This window comes from Argentina anserina, chromosome 3, assembly GCF_933775445.1.
Source record: "Argentina anserina chromosome 3, drPotAnse1.1, whole genome shotgun sequence".
Classification (NCBI taxonomy): Eukaryota; Viridiplantae; Streptophyta; class Magnoliopsida; order Rosales; family Rosaceae; genus Argentina; species Argentina anserina.
Genome location: NC_065874.1, coordinates 21993996 through 22013486, shown reverse-complemented (window position 1 = coordinate 22013486; position 19491 = coordinate 21993996). Strand labels below are relative to the sequence as shown.

Sequence of the window (19491 nt, the reverse complement as noted above, 5' to 3'; positions counted from 1 at the left end):
ACGTTTATGTCTTCGGACGTGTTTTATGTCTTCGAACGAGTTATGTCTTCGGACGTGCTTTATGTCTTTGGACGAGTTTTTGTCTTCGGACGTGTTTATGTCTTCGGACGTGTTTGGCATGTCAGAACCTAGCTTTTGGCCGGGCGAAAGTTACGATACAGTTAGAGCTCTAGTCTGTCTGCCGGTGTACTGCATATGAGGTAACATGTGGGTTATCGGCTTATGAGTACCCATATATTTTTGATATTGGATGACAACTGGTTGTCCAATGTTGGCGGCGTACTACATGAGGGGTAACAGAAGGGTACCAGCGCTCATGAGTACCCGTATTATAAATACATTTGGGTAAACAGAGGGGTTGCCCAATTCTCATGAGTACTTATATTTTCACATTATTAGACAACCAGATGGGCCGTCTAATGAGTCATGAGTGCATTTATATTTGTTGATTTGTGGATTTTCGTATATATATTGATATGCGAGTTATATTGTTGTTTTACTCCTACGAGCTACAAAGCTTACCGGATTTATGTTTATAATCCTGGTACACCTATTCGATGGTGTATGGGATAACTCCGCAGGTGTGGATTAGCGGAAATCGACGGACCGATCAGAGGACTTGAAGTTATTTGTTTCCATCTTGTGGTGAGGACTTTGTGTTGATTTCTTTGTGAGGATGTTGTGAGGATTATAAATTTCCATTTGTTATAATGTTGAATTATAAATTTTGGTTTGTAATAATCGGTTTGACTGAGTTGTATTTTGAACTCAGAAATGATCCGCTGTGACACTTAAATGATTTCGATTCATTGAGATTATTTTAGTGTTTTTCACGACTTCAAAATTTGAGTTTCATACTCGAAATTTTGGGGTCGTGACAGTTGTTCTCTTCTACGAGTTGTGTCTTCTTTTCTCTACTTTCCACGACACTAGGTTGTTCTTCTTTTCACTCGGCTCCACTCTCTCTCTCTCTCTCTCTCTCTCTCTCTCTCTCTCTATATATATTTTCTTGCTCTCATATGCTTTGCCTTCGAAGACGAAAACAATTGGATCCTGGAATAGGTGGGTTCTTGAGAAAGATCGAAATTGATTGAGTTAGGGATAGTTTTCTTCGATTTCATTTGCGACTTTCGTGTTCTTTCTTTGTAACGCAATAAGTGGTCCTGGTCAGATTAAGAACTCATTTCAGGAGAAAAGCATCGTCACTGCTTTGCTAAATGGTATGTGATGAAGGAATTCGTTTTCTTTTTGTGGGTGTTTTATTTGATTTTAGTTTTGATCTTGGCTTTTTTATGTTGCATGTCTTCTTCTTGATGAGATGAGAGTAAGTAATACAATCGAAGACGCGTGCAAGAATTTGAGGAGGAACCATAAGTCTTATGATTGGTGAGTCATGCAGAAATCAAAACTTGACATCAATGTTCACGAGATTCGCTTTTCTTATTTATTTTTTTGTCTAAGGTTTTTGTGGTTTGAACTTTGCATTTCGATTATGGGTTTTTATACATTAATAAGGGTGATTTAGATGTTGTTATGTTGCAAGAGCTATTGTGATTATACAAATAGGCAGGTAGTGTCACATAATCCTTTTGATTAGTAGCCAACATTTTGTAGTAGCTCTTAAACTCAAAGAACTAATGTAAGCAAGTTAAGTATATATGTAAATTTTGATTTAAACAGATGAATGCTTTCACTATTTTAGTATTAACTTTCAGTGGAAATAGGTAAATGCAAATTTGAAAGATATGGAAAGTTTGACAAGTTGAAATGCAGATCAGATGATTTTGTACTTGCAAGGGGTTTGGTTTAAAGTCCTAGGCACCATTGGGCTATTCTATTGCAGCCCTGCACAGGTGTATCACTTATCAGAGATTCTAAGGAAGTCTTGCATTACTTGCTCTTCATTGGAGGACAAATAGTTTATCATTTGATTTTCGCTATACGTTTTGTTGATTATATACCTATCTTTCTGTGAATATGTAGATCACTTGAGCAAGCTCAGGAGTTAACCCAGTTAAGAGGTCTATAACAACAGTAATTAGCTTTCAAAGTTCTCAATTGTTTAGTGCTACAGCATCATACAATCATTATATATCACTGCTGCATATTGATGCATCATGACTTTAATTGCCTACTTCTGATGCATACTGGTGCATCAAGTTTTTAAATATTCTAGAGAGTCCAGGATGCCACTTAATACATTCTTGAATTATTTACAGAACTTCTTATCAATTTGGCGTCTCCTTTTATGTTAAAACATGTTCTCTATCTATTACTCACGTTCTTGAGTACTTTTTCCCCGTTCATTAGTATAATGAGGCAACTGGATTTGATATCAAAGATATTTTAAGAGTTGAAAAATGTTCTACATAAAATTATTCTACTTATAACAATCAGTGTCAATATGACATGGATTGTTCAGAACACAGCGTCTAAATTATTTAAGCTCCGTACAGTACAAAAAAGCATAATTTGATAAAATTATGAACATACATGATATAAATAGATCGAGTTTATGATTGATGTGTATGATCAGTAAGCTTCTAGACAACTAGGTTTGGTGCAATTACCTCATATAGAGAAAAAAAAACGTTTGGAATAAACCCTTGGTACCTAACTATGTATGAATGATTTTGAATAATCAAATGAGCACTATATTTTAATTGGACTTTTGACATGCGTGAGTTTTGTTCTCTGTTGAATTTGTTACAGAATCCTTCTACAGTAAGGTGGTTGTAAATTCAATATACTTTCATGGCATTCTTTGGAAATTCTAATCCAATATCTATTCTAGCAGAGAACATAGTTTTGACCTTCAATTTGAAAATAAATTGCCTTTATTGTCTAGCAGATGTGTGCAGAAAATGTCTTTCCACTCGCAAAGGCATCACGATAGGAAACTGGGGTGGGAATAAGTTAGGTAAAAATGGAATAAATTTTCATATCAATGTGAATGAGCATCTGTCCTATAGATTTCTTAAACTATAATCATTCTTGTGCTAGATTAGTACACAGTCATAGTTTGAGGTTAGATACATAATGAGTGTGGTTGCTGCAGCTAGCTTATTTCAGCGTCTGAGGTTACATACATAACAACATGTGGTTGTTGCAGTCTTTTTTTCTTTTTCTGATATCTTGTTGTATTTGTTTTCATATTTTGTGGTGAGCTATAGATATGTCAATAGGCTAAGCCGCTACAACTATAATATAACTATGCTGGTTGTGATTATGTTAAAGTAGCAAATGAGGTATAGATATGTCAATAAGCTAAGTTGCTACAACTATAATATAGTTGTGCTGGTGTTTGATCTACTCATTATGTACCATATGATGAAGGAAGATGGTGGCATACAAAATCTAAAAAAGCATAGTGTAATGCTTGATAGCATAGTGGCATATATGCATGCATATTGTGGACTTGAATTATAGAATGTCAAGCTATTGTCTATAAAATAGTCTGTATAACTTGAAAAAAAAATGAGTTAGATTTTGATATTAAAAAGACATAGGCAAAAGTGGGGTCTAAAAGGGAGAAGGCTGGGAAGATTCGGTGATTTGGGAAGATTTGCTCACCTCTGTTTTGGTTCTTGGATTATAAAAAACCCAGTTTTGTTCAAAATTGGCTATGGTGGAATAATCTTTTAGTTAATTTAATATTTGATCAAGTGAGTGCGTGACTTAAAAAACACGACACATGTTTATACAATTTTCTATTTAGAAATAGGGAAATTCATGATAAAAAAATATAATTGTTTTTAATTTTTTGTTTGTTTGTTGTCTGCATTAGGCTTCTTCTATTATCCAGGTCTGTGTTCCTTTATAATTATATTATTGAGTTATGAGTATATGAAATTATCATTTAGAGTTTATGAGTTGTGTAGCGAGATAATGGGTAGTAAGAGGAGAAGTTAATGGGATTCTACTTGTTAATTGACATAAGAAAAGAGAATGCTTCATTATTATTTTGGCTATGTTAAATGTACTTTACAATGTGGTATATTTATTCTGATCATGGACATACTATTCATTCGGACCGAGTTTTTGTACAATTGGAGAAAAGGGGATGTGTATCTTTTATTTGTTGAATTATTCTCCAATTACATTTAGGTCTAAGATCATACTTCACTCAAATTATTCTCTATATGTTAAATGCTTCATTATCTATGATCATTTGGACTCCTTTTTCAAGACCAGCATACTCTTTTACATTTATTCTGGGATTTTCATTTCAGTAATAGATGTTCATAAGTTTGTCTTTTTAAAACGGCTCAAATTTCTAGCTTCGTTTTGGATGATGCATGTTTGTCCTTTTTGTGGGTTTGGCAAGGGCACAATTTTTACATGTTTTTTTTTCACAACTTCATGTCTATGACTTTTTCTTTGGAGGTACTTCTAAGCAGTTTACAAATACAAGGATCAATCAATGTTGGTTTTGAAGTTATTCGAGGTAAATGTTTAGTTAATTACTGCAATTTAGTAATTTGTAAGTTACAAAAGTTTTACAATTGCTATTCACTTATTATGATAATTCTATCATGTTATCCTTTAACGGGGAAAGACTGGTGCAATATCCTGAATTGCACACAAAAGGCATCATTTTCTTCCACTAGGGGTGTTGACATTTTGCGTAGGGGTTAATTTAATTCATCTCTTATTCTTTTTGCTTCTTCCGCCAAACACCTCCGCACATTCGTTTTTCTGTCTCCACCAAATTGCTCATGTGTTTGTTTGTTTTTTAACTGATTCAAGTACGGTTCTAAAGGAGGGAATTTACCCCTCCCCCCCCCCCCCCCCCACCAAATTGCTCCCGTGTTAGTTTTTTTGTTTTTGTTGTTTTACATTCTTTAGTCCAGCTTCTAGACAACTAGGTTTGGGTCAATTACAGTATATAGAGAAAATTTCTGGAATAAACCCTTGGTAACAAACTATGTATGAATGATTCTGAATAATCAAATGAGGACTGTTATTATTCCGTGTATGCATGGGTTTCGTTATCTGTTGAATTTGTTACAGAATCCTTCTACAGTAAGATAGTTGTAAAATCAATATATTTTCATGGCATTTTTTGGAAATTCTAGTCCAAGATCTATTCTAACAGAGAACATAGTTTTGACCTTCAGTTTGATCTGACCTTCAGTTTGTAAATACATTGACTTTACTGTCTAGAAGATGTGTGCAGAAAATGTCTTTCCCCTTGCTCTTCGCTTATTATGATAATTCTATCATGTTATACTTTAATAGGCAAAGAATGTTGCAATATTCTGAATTGCACATAAAAGGCATCAATTCAATAATCAAAAGTTGTTGTTTTTTCCTTCCAAATTTATTCCCCCCCCCCCCCCCCCCCCCCAAATGCTTTTCAGCAGAAGATTTGGAAATTTCCGGAGGCTTGGTTCAAGCAAGCCGCCGAATATTGGAAACAAGTTATGGGACTTACTCCTATAGTTTTTTATTTTCAATGATTACTCCTGGTAACTATATTGAAGAAAGAATTGACTGAAGGTTACAATGCGCGGGTAGTGTTTTGATTATGGCTATCATAATTGGCTTTATCGACTGTATATATAATTTGGTCTTTGTTAGTGCTGGGAACCTGTGATTGCTTTTTTTTGTTATTTTTTTTTTCTGTTGGTGAGTTGGGTTCTTTCTTTGTTTTACTAGCCAATGTCTGCATTTTATTTATTAAAACTGAGGGAGCTATATATTAGAATGATATGGAAAAACAAAACACCAAATTTATTTAATAATGGGGATGTTTCTATGTCAATTCTTATATTCTTAAGCACTAATTTTGAATGCTATGTTGTTATTCAAGTTATTTAAGTTTATCGGATTGTCCATGTAGTTTGTCCTTCGAACTTTGATTGTCTTCATGATGATGTTTTTGCTATTTAGAATTGATATTACAATCAAGCAGTGAACTTAGCTGTATATTGATTGCCCACATTCTTGATATGCTTCTTTTTGTGTGCATTATGGTGTGCATGAAGTCGATAATTTCGATCATGATCTAGATATTTCTATGGGATTGCAAATCATGGCACTGGGCAAGGCTTCTATAAAATTCCTCAAGTACCTCAACTAGAGGAAAGTATTTGTGTTAAATGGTTCCATCTGAGTCAAAGATTCCATGAGAACTAGCCATAACAAGCTTATGCCATTGTTGTTATCTATGGTGGGAGGCATAAGCGCACCAAGCTAGGGGAGTTTAAATGTATGTACCACTAGATCCTCTGAGAATTTTGTTTTCATTAGAAACAAAGAAATTACATTATCGAGGGACATTTGTGGTAATACTTAAGCGTGCACATGATGGGACTTTAATATATCAAACATCAAGATTTACATTTGGTTAAAATTCCATATCTCTTGCATTCAGCTTAAAAGTTGTTCCTTTGATTTGAAGATTTTAAAGTCTACACTCTTGAAAATATGTGCCTGGTAACTGACACACTCTTATGGCATTGGTGTTGTTTAAATACATTATGACTTGCCCTTTCATCTCTCGCCGGTCTTTCTGGGTTAGGTTCTCTTTAAAACTTTTTGGCTTTGCTACGGTAGTGGTTGAGGTACCTCAAAGTCTATCTCAACCGATCGGGTACTTTGGTGTTAGCTTCCCTCACTAGATGAGTTGTTTAGGTGTATAAAGTTGAATTTAGGTGTGTTTACTTGATATGATTTTATACTAAAATCCGGAAATTAATTGTAATCAGTTAGTCCTCCTTTATTTGTAATTGTTCTCCGTTTTAAACTTGAATGACGACTCCAGTGGTTCATCCTCCTATTGACATCGAATGGCTTTGAAACTGTCACATTTAATCCAGTGAGCTAAGTTTGATTATAAAGCTTTGATTTTTGTTGAAATTGGTTGTTTTTGGAGTTAAAGATTTGATTCTTATTTGATTCCTATTATGTGGTTTTACTTCAATTTTGAATGCTTATAGGAAAGCCTACCATTTGATTAAGAGAATAAGGTGCATATATTTTTGGGTCAAAAGGTACCCAGATGAGCCTTATGAGAAATGAGGTTGGTTCTGATGTTGGGTCCTCAGATGCAACTATTAATGAGGTGCTATTTGAGGAAGTAGGTATTTTTGTACTTAACATTTTTTGAGCCATATAGGTCTAAGATTATATGTTTGATAGCAACAAGATAGAAGTACAAGGGGTTTTTGTCCATGGTGCAGAGGGCTAACGATTTAGGTTCTAATTTGGTTCCCGCCTATGATATAACGCAAATGTTGCTCATGCATCAAATGCATATTCTGCTTTAGTTTAGTTCATTTTTCAGTCAGTTTTTTTTCTCTTGGACAATAAGTGAAAAGGTTGAAATTTTGTGTTTTATTTAGGTTGTCGTGGGTTCGGTTGTGTTGTTGTACTTTATGATATCGTGTTCTTTTCCTAATCTTAACGCTCTTTTGGTTGCACCATCTCTTTCCTCTTCTCTGATAGATTTCGTGTTGAGCTTTTCATTTTATCTTATCCATTTATTTTATTTTCAATTTTGAGTCTTCAATTTGTTTGACCAATGAAGGTGTGCATAAATTTGTAGGATGTGATTTGATTTGTTTATACGAGCAGTCTAAGCAATAGCAAAAAGGAGCGTAGTGGTTGGTGCTTCTAATTATCGAAGGGCAAGAAGGTGAATAGTGGATTGTCATTGATTCTGGTATGTGCTCTGGTCTTTGGCAATTCATCATTATGGGTGTTAAAAGAACATTTTAGAGTACACACAACTTTTCTTGGAAAATTGCACAAACCCACATCTATAGTTAGAAAAATTAAGAATTTCACTTACTCACATGATACTTATAGGGTACAGTAGTATTATAAATGTGTGCTAACTTGAAATCAAAATAACAATATCTATTTATGTATTACAATTTGTGTATTTCTCAAACTACTTTGATGTTTGTCTGATAATACATTGTTCATAATGTCTGCACTATGATGAACTGTCCCTCAATGATGGGGACAACTCTTTTTTCTCTCTGTTGTTTTGCGAGTTTCTATTAGTCATCTTCACTTATTCAGGGAAAGTGATAATTCATGGTCTTGATAAGATTGCTAGAGCGTAGAACAATTTGGAGACCCTTTGGACTGAGAAAGAATCAATACAGGTAAAGTTTAGGTTGACATATTAGTTTTTGCTATACATAGATCAATACTCATACTTTATACCATCCTAATTCATTTTTGTTACTTAAAACCTAATTCATCGTGGTTTGAGAGGTCAGATCTCCCATTATAAAGTCATGTTATTTGATGTTCAGTTATCAAAAAGCATGCACGTGTTCTGTAGAAGCTCCACTTTTATGGTTCATTTCTTACTCTCAATGCTCTTTAGATGGCGTCATGTCTTGCCTCTTCTCTAATCGATTTGAGGTTGGGCCTTCATTTTATTTATTTAAATTTTGGTTCATCAATTTGTGTTACTGATGAAGTTGTTTATATTTAGTTTTATGTTCAAGATCTGATTATAATGCTAGTATTCATTTTATTATTTGGGTTGATTTAATCTAAATTTCAGGATTGAATTTGATTTTCAACAATTATAACATTATAACATATATGCAGAGGCAGGGTTATTGTCAAGTAGAGAAGGTATCTCATGATTTCTTCAGTCCCTGAGTCAGTCTTTGTTCTGTTTGCATAACCAAAGGAAGAGAGGTCATCAAGCAGAGAGAAACTCCCGACAGACAAAATTGAAATAGATCGAAGAGAAGGAACTGCATCAACAAGGTAAGGATTTTTTTACAAAATTTATGTTTTTCACTGCCACTGTTTATCAATTTCAAGAATTTGTTTAATTTATGAGATTTATTATTTCAGCTATGGCATAATGACCTTGATAATGGGCGTCTTTTTTTTTTTGTATTGCCATTGTTTGATTATGAGCTATGGCTCGATTCATATCTGTTTCATAATAAATTTGATTTAGTTGTTTCATATCTGTTACATATCTTTAGTTGTTCATATCATATGTATCGTAATAATTATACTGAAACTAACAATTATTCATTAGCTATGCTTTTATCAGTGTTTTTCTTCAATATTAGATCACATGTTGTTCTCATACTTGGTTAGCAATGTATGTGGTTCTTTGTTGATAGTAAATATGTTATATAATATTTACTATCGTCTACCTCATAATCCTTTTTTCATCCTGTGTCTATTTTAGAGATATTTTCATAAACATGTGAAAACCCTTCTAAACAAAGTGTGACATGTTTACGCTACGCTTATTTAAGTACTTGATGGTCGAGTCGTTTGTCTCTGGTCAAGTTTCTTAATTGCTATTTGTGAGCACAATCATTCATGTTTTCTTTTTTTCACTACATCTCACCGTTACACTTTTATAAAATTAAGTTCCATAGAGGTTTTTAAAGCACAATTGTTTTTTAAATAACATATTAACGACTTTACTAATTATTGTGTTTTAACTGTGGGAATATGGAAAAGTATGAAGAACATTTTGGTTTGTGTTCAGAGGTTAGAGCAGCTAATGAATTTGATCTTATTATGGTGACTTATCATGAACACTTTTAAAGAAGCAAACTAGTGTCTTGAGAATTTTTAAGGGAGAAACTATGTATGGACTATTGGTGCTACACTTAAGCACTGTTGCAAATTATTGGACTATTTGTGTATATGGGTCAACCTGACCCTCTATGGTTTCATGAGAATGAAAATCATGCTTAAATAAGGTAGTGCATGTGGAACCTCTAATTTTAAATTGATGATGAGTAAAACTAATGTCTATAGGGCCTAACGTTTCTTATGCTGTATATTCAGATTGTTGTCTAAGACCAGAAAGCATAACTTGAAGATAGAAGTGCTTAGATACATAAGCTTCACGTAACAAGAAAGGACCCTAATGACTAATTGTATTTGATGATATCTGTGAAGTTTAATGCTGGGTTGTAGATCTACAAAAAAAAATAAAGATATTTGTGTGACATGGAGAAAGTCAGCTATCGGCCTGCTCAAAATCAGGTCATAATTTCCCTATTATTTCTATGTATCTAGCTTAATGTTCAGTTATCTATTAGGAGGTTCGTTATTACTTTGATTGAGAATAAGGTATATTAAATGAAGTGTTTATAATTTGTATTTTGGACATTATTAGAGGAAAATAGAGAATTAACGGGGTTGTATAATCCAATTGAAAAGAAAAAATGGTTAAAAGTTTGAGTCAACTTCGAAGCTTCAGTTTTGTGTATGTATTTGTGAAAATAGCTTGGGTAGAACAGAGAAGAGAAAAAAAAGGAAATTGAAAATTGATTTAATTATTATGTCCTATTGAGGCCACATTGAAAATAAGAGTTTTAGATTTTATATTACTATGCTTTTACGCGTTTTCATGTATTGTTAGTATAAATGGACCAAAGTATCAAGATGAAAAATTCTTTATTTAATGTTGATTATCATTATTGATACATTGGTATAACTGTGTAGTTGTCTACAATGAATTAAAAATGAAGAATGTGTGTTCCTAAGCTATTGTTTCTATGTAAATGGTAAATTCACATGCTTTTAAAAGTATTTTAGCGTATTTTCATAAAGCATATTTAAAAAAAACAATTCTGGTTTATGAAGAGTTGAAATTGAATAGATTAAACACAAGGAAGATAAATGCACGTTTCTTCTTTTGGTGTTGAACTTACCCTGACCTTTTAGTTCACTGTTATTTTAGGTTACACGTTGATAGATAATAGTGCAAAAGAATTAACCCTCCCATGATCCCAAAGATTCTATCTTTAAGGACCAAATTTATCTTTCTGCTATGGGATTGAGGTCAATTTGGGTTTAACGAGTTACATATGATCTTTGATTTTTGGGTACTGGATGATTTACAGAGTTCAATTTTCAGGGTTTATGTGTGGGGATGGTGTGTCTCACTGTTATGAATGGAATGGGCTATTGTGTGTTATTAATTTACTGTTTAAGGTGGTAAATTCAGTTGTTGTTGATTTTAACTTGAAATTTGTATCGCTTGGTATTTTCTTAGTTTGCAAGTTGCTAAAATCTTCAGATTGTTGTTACGTTTTTGCGAGAGGCAGTTGACGGGTGATAGGAGCACTTTATACGACGTTCTTAATATGTTTTTACATCCACTTATACTTTTCTTAGCTCTTATTGTTGTAGTATTGAGTAATTTAATCGAGTTAGGAGTCTATGGTGGCGTTAGTTGCATTTTGGTGTTAAAACAGGTTGATAACACAGATATTGTCGAGAGTCATGTTTAGAGTAGGATTCCTTGTGTAACTAGGAAACCTAGTTAAATTAGGAGTCTTCATTAATCGGTATTTCTCTAACATTTGTGATATTGAGAATCCTACTTGCATTAGGAATCCTTTTTAGACTAGAAACCGTACTATTTAGGAAAGTCCGTAACTTATCATTCCGTAACTTTCATAATCTTACTCTCCTATTCTAGTAACTTACTTGATCTTTTTACATGAATTATCTTGTTTTTATTCTTCTCTTTTATTATTTTCATATTTTAAAGATGAGATTGTGTAGCTAGCATGAAGACAAAAATAGAGGAAAAGAAGCAAAAGAGGAAAATAAAGAAAGAATGAGACACCTAAAAAAGGACAACAAGAAGAAATTTATAAAAGGAGAGTGCATCCACTAATGACAAAAATAAGTGAAAGAAAAAGGAAGAGAATAAATGTAACATCCCTAAAATTTAGAACAGTAAAATTTCGAATTTATGAATGCTAACACTAATATAACTTCAATAAATGAAATTACGATACAACAGCTGAATATCTTATCCAAGTTTAACAAAACACTTAGATTTCAAACTGTAACAAAAGGTAATTACACGTGTAAGTTGTACAGTATTCAACTCTCACAAGTCCTCACCAAAATAGGAAAATGAACAAAAGCAAAAACAACACACTGCTGTTAAACTGCTCACTCCTTCCGCCTCTACTACTGCGAAGTACCTGCAGTACTACCCCCTGCACCAATAATGGTACACCAGGATTGTAAACACAAACCTGGTCAGCTACAAAGCTAGTATGAGTAAACTGAAAGAAATACTCAAGGATAATGTAACATATTTCTAAACTCAGAAATATATATAAAACAACATTATCATCACAACACTAACAACGTCAACTCGCAACCAATGCCACAACAAACGCCACATATTTCCACACAAGCATAATCACAACTCACAATCACATCGCAACACATGCAGAATATTCTGGGTTAATGCGACCCTCAGGTCGCATCCAGAAGATTGGCAGTAATACTAGAGCTCTAGATGATCATCCCCACAACAGGCCAAGGAGTGGTTCTGACATATACATACGCCACTAAGGCCGCCACACAGGCAAAACATTGAAATTTATTTTGCCACTTGGGCCCCACTAAGGCTAAATCATATGTATTCATTTTCTTTCGCCAAACTGACCGCCACTAAGACAGAACAACTCACACAAAGTCTTTTGCCTAAAAAGACCGCCACAAAGTCAACACCACAACCCACAAAGCTACACACGCAATAATCATACCGGAAGGTACATTTTCTTCCCTTCCGGTAACAACAAAATAATCACAACACAATAACGCCGGAAGCTACATTTTTTTTCCTTCCGGTCACACAACATATAAGCACTTTGACTATACAAATATTTCATCCAAAAACCTCCAATTTACCGAGAGGTACATTTTATTCCCCCTCGGTCACATCCTCCACAGTTCAATGAAAACCAACTAAAAATACACAATATAGTAGCTTTATATACTTAGTGATAAATATACGCTTATCATATCACCATTTAGATATACGTATATAAATCACCAAATATATACACATCTATAATGAATCACACAACAAGTAAAAATATATAAAATGTAAGTTCACACGTCTAGTTACCGCCAAGGTAACTAGACCAAACGTGAGGTTTACTCACATTTTTCGCTCCCGCTTTTCAACTTGTAACTCCAAAAGAGTTTACTTATGCGCTTCGATGAACTCCAAGTACCCAAAATAACTCGTCAAAAGGAAGGACTGTTGGGATGGCAGTTGAAATCCCCTCTTGAAGCAGCAGCTGCAAGTTGATTTGCAGCCCAAGATCGACCACCCCACTCACGTAGACACTGTCTAAGGACTGCAAGGGCCAACACAAGGTGACCCCGAGCCCTAGACTCGCCGGCAACCGGAGATGTGATGGTGGCAGAACCGCAGCAATTTTCCTGGGAGCTGCAGTGACTGTTTGGCGTCGGAGAGTGAGGTGCTGATGTCCCTAGCTTGCAGCAGCAGGTAGCACGGTTCCAAGAAGTCTGAAGGCTGCTGAAACGGTGGCCGGAGGGAATAGATCAGTGGTGGAGGGATTTTCATGGAGAGAAAGAAGAAAATGGCAGTGGGAAGAAGAAAAAGAAACTGAAAAAGAAGAGATACGTTCGGTGGAGAAGAAGAGAGAAATATCTAAATGTGTGGATTTCCCATTCTATCCCTTCTCTTTCTAGTTCTCCAAAATCGGAAACCCATCTTCCAATCATGATAACTCCTTTTCCCAACTTCCGAAAATTACGTGCCAAATATCTACGAACTCGTTTTGACGAGCTCTACAACTTTCATGATAGACGTTTTCAGAAACGAGTGTCGGATCAAAAGTCAACTCTTGAGTCAACCGAATTAAATCAAAAAACGACTTCATGGTTCTCGAACAGATTCCTACTTCGAATGAAGGCTATTTAAAAGACGTAGAGTATGAATATAACTAAAATATCATTTCATTAATCTCCATGAAATTACAAGAAATGAATACCAAAATTCGGGTTATTACAATAAAAAGAGATAATGCAAAAGAGAAAGAATGAGACACCTACAAAGGAGAAAAAGAAAGAAATTTATTAAAGGAGATTGCACCCACCAATGACAAAAATAAGTGAAAGAAATTGAGGAGAAAGAAAAAGGAAGAGCATAAAAAGAGATAATGCAAAAGAGAAAGAAGGAGACACCTAAAAAGAAGAAAAATAAGAAATTTATCAAAGGAGATTGAACCCACCAATGACAAAAATAAATGAAAGAAATTGAGGAGAAAAAGTCCAAGCTATAATATTCAAGGAGCCAAAACTCTTCTATAAATAGCACATTATTCACAAAGAAAAAGATCACTTTTCTTTTGCATTTAAGAGCCAAAACTCTACCAAAATACTACCTCAAACATTCTTCACCAAAACAGCAAGTCATTCTCCCCCATTGAAGACACACCTCCAAGTTTCCTACAACGTGTGATTCTCGCAACTCTTTTTCATGGGTTTGTTCGTTTTTGATTTTCTACAATACTTTGTCTATAAAGATTGTAGTATGTTGTTTGTGTGAGATTATTGTTTTGTATTAAGAATCAAAATTTTCAGATTGTTTTATTAGATTTTTGGTTCTTTGCCGAATTGATGGTTTCCTACAATTAATGAGTTTGTATTTCTATTGTTGTGTTCTAATCATCTTCTCATACTTTTAGATAATTTTCAGATATGTGCATATGAATTTAGTGTTTGGATGTAGTCTTTAAGATTGTGTTTGAGTGCTAGATTCGTCAACCATATTGACACAAATCGAATCATGCCCTAAGTAGGTTCGGTTTATGTTGATTAAAAGTGGTAAATTTTTTGGATATTTGCATGTGAAACCATGATGGGTGACACACTGACGCCATACATGAAACATGTCTCTAACAAAGTTTTGATGCTTAAATGTAATCTTATTTGATTTCTACTCTAAGTGTTATTTAATTCGATTGCATGTAAATTTATATTAGGTCCTAAGTCAATTTAAATGTTAATTGAAATCTTGCATGATTAGATGATCCCCTAAGGTTCTAATTGTATTGGTGTCTAAAAACTAAGTAATTAGTCAAATTAGAATGCATGATAAGTTTGAACTTGTAATTATGTGGTGTAATGGTAAATTTGATTTAAGTTTGTTAAAGATAAGTCGATCATGTAAATAGTAATTTAGGTTTTATTTTAGTAGTTAATAATCAATTCTCATTATTTCTTAACATTAAAAGTTTAGAGTTCCTTTCAATTCCCCGGAAAGAACGATCCCTCCTTATTTTATACTAACGATGATGTTTTATCGGGTTTATTATAGACGTTTTAATTAACGACTTATTATTTTAGCGCCGCTGCCGGGGAGTTGAGAAAATCTTAATTCTTTAAAGTGTTGATTTTGTACTATATTGTATATTTGTAAAAAATAAATTCTTTTGAATGATACGGTGAACAGTAATATTCTATAAAAAAAAGTACATGTTTTTTTACATATTTAGAAAAAGAAAAAAAAAGTAAATCTATGTAATTTTTTTTTACTTTTTTTGTTTTTTTGTAAAATGTAAAAATGTAAAAATACTTGTAAATTGTAAAAAAAATTTACTTTATTTGTTTATTTTGTTTTTGTAAAGTGTAAAAAAAAAAAAATAAATAAATTTTGTGTACAATAAACTATAAATCTAAAAAAATATTAATAAAATAAATATATGTGAACAGTATTGGTAACAGTAAAGTAAATACAGTAAATATAAAAACTTTAACAATAACTTGTAAAAAAAATCAATTTTTTTTAATTTTATTCTATATTTTTGTGATAAATGTTTTAATTTTGTTGTAATATGCATATATGATATTTGTTACAATTAGATAACTTTTTAAGAAAACTAAAATGTTTATTTATACTTAGTTTATTGTAAGTTATAAAGTGAAATGAATATGTAAAGTCTATTTTGTTAATATTAGTCTTAACCCTCAATTTGTAACTTGATAAAGTAACTTGGGGTTGAGAGCGGCTTTTATTAATACTTTGGGGTCAGTCTAACACACAAAGTAATTCCGAGCTGAGTAAGAGACATGCTATTCTCACAATCTTGATGAAATTATTTTTGCGTTAGATTCTTGTCTAACAAATATTATTGTTGATATTGAACTAATGGGAAATCGGTTTTTGGTTAGATATTCAGTATTGGGGTTATAAATAATGCTCATATTATGTCTACAATATAAGTTCAGATATATTTTTCCTGGGAAATAGAGCAGGCAAAGAGTGATGCTAATTGTTGACATTAAGGGAGTTGAAGGCTTATATGAGGGTGATCATAAATAAAAATACTGACTAAAAATGGCGATTGATGAAGAGTTTCGCTTGCATGGTTTAGTCTCTTTAGGATTGAGTCAGGAGTAAGAATTTGAAACTAAGCCTCTATTCTTCATTAATAACTATAAGAATCAGATGTTGCTTTCTAGAAAGGGAATCCGAGAGAAAGAAGAAGAGAAATGAGGGAGCACATGAAACCATAAGGGATTATGGTGGTTGCCTTTTTATCTCCCTATTGAGTTCAACAAGAACAATTTACGGACCCAAAGATTGGAGCAATGGGCTAACAGTTATCTTAAATCATGTACTTATCAATCAATTTCAAGTTTGTATAATCTAAAAATATAGAGATAACCTAATTGTTTTCTATATTAGTAACATCAACTTATCACCCACGGATTTCTATGGAGCATCCATGAACAAGAAGATTTTATTGGACGTCGAATTCTTATGTAGTCCAAGGAAATCAAATGTCCACTTCCACAATTTCATCTATATCGAATCTAATTTGTAGGCATACAATCGTCTTCTCTACAGCTTAGTTATAACTTAGTTATACGTAGTGTTTGTTTAGGTGTTTATTGCCCTTACTTATTAAGATGGTTCTCCTTTGATGACAGGGGTGTTGGAAGAAGGATAATCAATTGAGTTCACGGTATGATTTCCATGGTATGTTACTTTTTGTCATGTCAATATATAACTTCCTATGATATTGCCTCCTCTTATAGTTTGTATGTTCTGTGAAATGTTTAGTTGTAGTGTAAACATGAGTTCTATTCATAATATAAGGTCTACCATATCTTTAGATGCATCTTTGAAAATGCCACACTTGATTTATTCATGGAATAAACATTTAACTCCTTAAATGACTTGAGGTTGGGTGGTGGCCATTATATTGTTGAGTGAAGTCCTAGATTTAGACTATAATTTAAGAAATGTAATACCCATGTTGATTGTAGTTACTGATCTGAATTAATATATTTCTTATCAAATTTTTATGAAAAATAATTGTATACTTACGCAACAATTGTCATATTTCTAAAAAATTGGAGAACAAAATGTATATTGAAATAAGTGTGGGTTCTATGTGTATATTTGATAAATATATCTCAGTTGGTTTATATGATGTGGCTCATTGTTATATCTCAATTGCTTTATAGGTCAACCTGGGTATAGAGGGGCAAAGTCGTCTTATAATCACCTAGGTAATTTTGATTCTACATGTAAGGAAGATCACACTATTTTTTTCTATTGTTAGACATTTTTTGTTATGTTTGTATGTGAAGAGGTGTTCCATTGTTACTGCAATTTTTTCCTCTGTGGTTTTGTGGGAACTAAAATCAAGTTTAAGTCAGGCAGTGCATGTGGAACTTCTAATTTTACACTAATGATGAGTAAAACTAATGTATATAGGGCCAAACGTTTCTTATTGTTGTATATTCAAATTGTTTTCTGAGACCGGAAATAAAAACTTGAACATAGAAGTGCTTAGATACAAAAGTTTCACGTAACAAGATTTGAGCCTAATGATTAATTGTAAATGATGGTATCTGTGAAGTTTGATGCTGGGTTGTAGATCTACAAAAAAAATGAAGATATTTGTGGGACATGGAGATAATCAGTTATCGACCTACTCAAAATCCAGGTCATAATTTCCCTATTATTTATTTGTACGTTTTTTCTCTGTGTGTGGAGTGTTGGCTGAAAGTTTTTGTGGTTACTATAGAATCTGAATTCTTTTGGTCCAAGTAAAATAAGTAGAGTTACTTAGTACTCTGGAATGTTTCTTGATTGCTAGATTAATGAATAGTCATCCATTAGGAGGTTCGTTATTGCTTTGATTGAGAATAAGGTATATTAAAGGAGGTGTTTATAATTTGTAGTTTGGACATAATTAGAGGAAAATAAAGAATTAATAGAGCTATATAGTACACTTGAATAGGAAAACGGCATAAAGTTCTCAGTCAACTTCAAAACTTCAGTTTTGTGTACGTATTGGTGAAAATAGCTTGGGATAGAACAGAGAAGAGAAAAAAAGGAAACTGGAAATTGATTTGATTATCATGTTCTATCGAGGCCACATTTGTTTTAAATTTTATATTACTGTGCTTTTACATGTTTTCATGTATTGTTAGTATAAAGAGACCGGAGTATCAAGATGAAAAACTCTTTATCCAATGTTGATTACCATTATTGATACATTGGTGTAATTGTGTAGCTATCTACAATGGATTAAGATCTAAGAATTTGTGTTCCTAAGCTATTGTAGTTATGTAAATGAAAAATTCACCTGTTTTGAAAAACATTTCAGCGTATTTTCATAAACCATTCAAATTTTTTTTTGTTTTAACAGGTTTTGAAGAGTTAAAATTGAACATAACAACACAAGGAAGATAAATGCACAAATTTATTAGAAAAATGTCCAAGTTTTATATTAAGACTGCAATCAGTTGACCATAAAAAACAACACATAATACAGGAAAACAATACACATTTCTTCTTTTTGTGTTGAACTTACCCTAACCCTTTAGTTAGTTGTAATTTCAGGTTACACATTGATATATAATAGTGCAAAAGAATCCACCCTCCCTTGATCCCAATGCTTATGTCTTTAAGGATAATTTGATCTTTCTGCTATAGGGTTGAGGTCAATTTAGGTTTAACGGGATTGCATATGATCTTTGATTTTGAGGTACTGAATGATTTGTAGAGTTAGAGTTTTGGGTTTTTATGTGTGGGGATGGTGTGTATCACTATAATGAAATGGATTGGTGTATGTTCTTAATTTACTGTTTGAGGTGGTAAATTCAGATGTTGTTGATTTTAACTTTGAATTTGTTTCAATTGGTATTTTCTTGGTTTGCAAGTTGTTAAAATATCCAGATTGTTGTTATGTTTTTGTCGGGGGCGGTGGACGGGTGTGTTATTTGTGGGTATGTTGCATGTTGCTAAGATCTCTAAAGCTACTATATTTATAAGAACACCCTGTAATAAATTTCAACCACATCAAGGAAATTAAATGGTTGTGTTATAAGTATGTCTAGAATCCCATCATACTAACCGAACCAATATTAACTATAATAAACAAAGCTGAGTTACACGTATAACTTGATATCTATGGAATTGCAAAGGTTGGGGAGGGATGTGAAGAATAGATGTTTGATGGAAAATAAATGATTAACAATAAGTATTGTTAGGAGTTCATCATACTTGAAATCTATGTAAATATGAGGTGAGCCTTTTTTTTTTTGGCATTTTGAGTAGGATCACAATGAAACTACTCTTTCAAATCCAGAATTCCATTTTGTAGCAACCGATAAACTTAGAAGTATACAAATATTTTTTTAGGGTTTAGCTATATTCAAGTCGAGACAAGC

General features: G+C 33.0%; 1 long non-coding RNA gene across 1 annotated transcript; it reads left to right on the top strand.

Moving 5' to 3' along the window:
• Window positions 1-1218: 1218 nt before the first annotated feature.
• On the top strand, window positions 1219-17738 carry LOC126788424 (uncharacterized). Its single transcript, XR_007671368.1, has 6 exons — window positions 1219-1386; window positions 7553-7669; window positions 8035-8120; window positions 8578-8742; window positions 16735-16783; window positions 17275-17738. It is a non-coding gene; the product is annotated as an uncharacterized LOC126788424 (long non-coding RNA).
• Window positions 17739-19491: the final 1753 nt, after the last annotated feature.